This window comes from Photinus pyralis, unplaced genomic scaffold (genome assembly GCF_008802855.1).
Source record: "Photinus pyralis isolate 1611_PpyrPB1 unplaced genomic scaffold, Ppyr1.3 Ppyr1.4_LG3b, whole genome shotgun sequence".
In the NCBI taxonomy this organism is placed as follows: domain Eukaryota; kingdom Metazoa; phylum Arthropoda; class Insecta; order Coleoptera; family Lampyridae; genus Photinus; species Photinus pyralis.
Genome location: NW_022170510.1, coordinates 19,043,711 through 19,048,486, shown reverse-complemented (window position 1 = coordinate 19,048,486; position 4,776 = coordinate 19,043,711).

The following is a 4,776-nucleotide window of genomic DNA, read 5'->3' as shown; positions in this document are numbered from 1 at the left end:
TGGGTTGTGGCAATTCAAATTTGTTTCCTTTTAGCAATTGGACTCGAAAAACTGTCAACCTAAAAATGCTCCACCTGCGGTGTCGCATTTTTATTAGTTGACAGTTTTTCTCGTCTAATTGCTAGGCAACGGATTTTCATTACCTAAACAACCCAAATTTACTCGGTAAAATACAAACCTCTTGTGCAATTATAAGTGAAAAATCGTATGGAAAGTGGTACTTTTTTTCCCGATTTTTACTATGCGTTTCCATGGAGTTTAGTCCTGTCTATGAACAATAGCATCCACTTTTGAGTGACAGTAAATCGCGAATGTCAATAAAATTATTCAATTGTGGGTTATTATGGATCACTATGCAAAAAAATGTCGTGTACAACACGTGTTGAAAGTGTCTTTTTTCCATGAATTTGCTTGATTAACTCGGGCTTCGCCCTCATTAATCAAACTACAAATTCATGAAAAAAAGTATCACTTTCAAAACTAGTTGTACAAATAACTATTTCCACACATCTTCATTCATAACTCTATCTGACCATTTGATATCCACATTTCCAGACTTTCTATTCTTTTCTTCTCTCTTTCACCTTAATCTCCACGTTGCACAGCCAGAAAGACACTTCACTAGCCTTTTCCTCAGCTCCATTTTACTAGCAAGCATAATTTCTCGTATATGACATGTGTCCTTTCTCAAATGATGCAGTTCTATGTAGAGGAATTCTCAAATCTTTGTTGGTATGAGTCAGCATTGCGTCATATCTTTCAGCGTTAGTAGTAAACAAAGAGAGATTTTTTTACAAACATTACTAGGGAGTATAGTAATATAAGCAGGAATAGTCATTATGCCTAATGCAGTAAAATGTGGTCTAGCAGATGATAGTGGTTTTGCGCCACAAATAGCTCTTATTATCTGCTTTTGAGCGCTATATATTTGCTGAGAGTGACTACTCTAGAGCCCCAGAACATAATGCCATACAGTATGTGGAACTGAACGTACGAAGAGAGAAATCATATGGAATCTCAAATTGATAAATAGGACACAAGATGGCACGAATGCATGGTTGCACTGTCTTGATGAAACAAGGCCTTTTTCGCTAATTAAGGTCATTTCCTCTTGCAAACAATCTTTTACAATTATATTTCAGAAAACTGCCTCACCTTACCGACCGATGCCATTCTACGATGCTCACATTCACCTCCATTAGTTCATTCTTTGACTGACTGACTCACTTGCAAACTGTTTCGTACGAAAGGGTTAAACCACGGATATCCTTTCGTGAATGTCCTTCGCTGACACGTTCTCCAAACAAAAAAAAATTATAAAACCTTGAATTTCGATTTCGTCGATTTCTAAGTAGAACTTCAGAGCAAGAAATAGAGGAAGTTTAATATAATTATTATGCAGTAAACAAGCAACGTTTATTTAGTATAGCTTGTTATATAATTATACATACTTTTTGTTCTTTTTGCGCTACAAAACTTTACAAAGTAGGTAAATACTAAACTGTCAACAAAAGATTATATACAAAGTGAGATAGATTAAGTCACTTCCAATTTACTGCAATTACAAAGTACTTTTTTTTTACCCATAACCTTAGCGAATACGTTATCGCACAAGCTTAGATGTTATAATCAAAGGTTTTCATGTACCAAACCAAAAGATCCTGTCGAAAAACACCAAACTGAGTAATAATGCAGTTTGCAAGGCATGTAAGTAAATATGCATTAAAAGTGTTTTACAATTTTGCCATCCGAGTTTACCTTCATTAGCGGTATTATTCAAGTTATTCATTATGTTTAAGGACAACTCTGTGAATAATTTTATTTGTATGCGCATTTCAATTAACTCAATTTGGACGGCCGGAGTTCGTTTTTTATAAAAGTCTGTTAGATATTCTCAAACTTTAAAATGTAAAAAAAATTACTGCATATTGTAACTTGCGAAGAGACTTTACAGTTCAACAGATTTCAGCAAATAGTTGCTAGATTTTGGGAGTAGTAATGTATTTCAGAGAGGTAAATTTTTATAACCTGCATATAAGACGGCACCAGCACGCTCTTGCTGTGCTTGGCACGTTTCACGTTCTTCTGTTCTTATTTTACGATTCAAAATTACTGTTTGGAAATAAATTTGAATAGTTAATAGTATACTTACTTGAAAATCGTTTTTATTCTTAAAACAAAAGCTTTCCATATTCCCCGCTTTACCTCGATTTAGAATTAAATTTATTCTTCATTGATGGAAAATTCTTTTACTGCAACAACACGGATAGAATTTGAAAGTGGTTAGAGGAAGTGGTATAATGGTATCGCACAAGTAGTTGTTGACGGAAATTGTCATGTCATTTTCAATCGTAATGCTATCTATTCAGGAAGACATGTGCCTTTGCCAGATAAACTCATATGCTGATTTAGTATGTGTGGATTGAATTTACTCTGTTTAATGCGATTTCTGAACATTATAGATTGTGAACTGTTCCTAACAGAGTGAGTAATTCAAATTAACTTGCTCTGCTATATTTGACAAAGTTCTCGGTATCGAAACACGACACACTTTCTTTTGGAGATGCCGTTCTCCGAGTTTATGAATTGGTGAAATAGGTAGATGTCTTCCAGTCTTAATAGAACACGTACGTCTAATATAATTTAATTAGTTACGTTGTGGTTTAAAAATAGTTTAAATTTTTATATTTTACGCTATAGAGAAGGCTTGAAATTACGTTTTTATTATCAATACAGTTTAAAGTCTCTTCGTTGTTAATTGCTGCAATTTAAATTTTATCTGTCTTATACTTGCTCTTTTAATGCATTCTCGTGCCCACCTGGTACACTTACAGATTTAAAGGGAGAGGCTAAATTGAGCAGGTATATTAAAACCCTCGTCGAACCAACAATGGTGAAACCATGATTGTTCGTCTATTCTCGAAAAAAATAATGAATGAAGTGCTATGATGCTATTGTGACTACTTTCCTAATCCGTCCGTCGTTGATGATGGCCCATATTATATCAAACCTTTAAAACTATCGACTAGCGTCCTTGATAACAAACAAGCTGGAATATTGAATACGATGATGAAGATTGTCGGTAGCCGCTCGAATGTAATAACTTTTAATTTTTAACAACAAGAGAACCCCAACAGAAGGCCTATACTCTTTTCTAACCGTTGCGAACCAGCTGCCTTTTTCGTTGTCTCCAGTATTTAACGAAACATCAACTCCATCATGCAATAATCTCCTCTTTACGGTATTTCAAACTATTTACTAACAATTAGCCAATCAAAAGATTAACTAATGCCAACTTCAAAGGAACGCGCTCTTCTTTCTCACGAGAGGCATAATTGTTCGTAACACACATGCATTATCTTATCTGCGCCAGATGTGCATTTTCGTTTTAACGAATTAACGTTCGTTTGATTGATATCTTCTTATCGCAAATACTTAAATACCTTTTATGAAATACGCAAAATTTGGCCAGATGTTCCCAAATTATAAAACGCAATTTTACGTTTTATAATTAAATACCTACACAAATCTAAATAAGCGATAAAATAAAACAAACAAAATTACGCAATTACAAATCATTCTAAAATGGAAAAAATCAATAAAACACAAATTCAAATGAAATAAACCAATTCTGTGCTTATGAAATGAATTTGCGGCAATGCTAGAGGTTAATACAGCACTTAAGAAAAAAGTAATAGGCAAAAATGTAAAATCAAAATATCTGAATAAGTTAGAATTGCAAAAGCAAAGTTAAAATATCGATACTTACAAAACTTATGGCCGTTTGCACCGACAAATGTTAGTGGAGCTTACGTACCTTAAAATCCATGGTAACGATTATTGAGACAATGGTTACCATGGATTTTAAGCTAAATGCAAAAATAGAAAAATCTAACTTACGGCAAGCAAAAATGGCAAAAGATCCAAATTCATAGTGCATTTCCTATTTATCGAAACATCTATTTCGGTTAGGGAGTAACTGGAAATACCATTTCGTACGCGTATACCTCAATGAGTTAAACCAAATTAAACTGTTTTTAATTAGTTACTCGGCCTGCAGTTATCGGAAAAATATGGGACAACTTGCAAACATCTGGAAAAAATAGAGCACACTTCTCGTGACTTTTTCTAATAGCGTTCACTGCAACCTCTTAAAACGTCAGTTATTAATTATGCTTACGCAATTAGGCGCGTTCAAACTTCAATCCTCATTAATCTAATTAACACTTCGGCCTAACTGGAAGTTTCCCGGCACAACGACTGTTGTCGTTATCCACGCACGTGTACGCTGCAAGACTGATCACTTTGTAAGCACCTCGATTTGGAATTCGTTTTTATGCTAGTTTTCACTTACTATTTGAAACTAAAGTGGTTAATAATTAACTAACGGCGCTAAAATCTCAAAATATTAATTCGTCTCCATCTTCAATAGAGCTTTCGGCGCCTGTAAAAACAATCAGATATTCCTACCGGAACGGTCGGATAACTAATAAATTCACTACTTAACTTACGTGGGTTATCGCCGGCAGAACAAACAATTATACAAAGCAAAAACACAAAAAACTCACTCCTCGTCTCCTACAGCAAGCACTCCAGCAGCATTGGCTTGTAGACTACGCGGCCGATAAGCACTGGATAATTCGTGGACTCAGCCAACAACAAGACGCGGTCTGGTGATTCGGGAAATAAACTCAATAAATCATTAATTCTTAAAAAAAACTCAATGCGATTGCAATCACATGACAATTACATTTAACACTTATTTATGTAATCCGC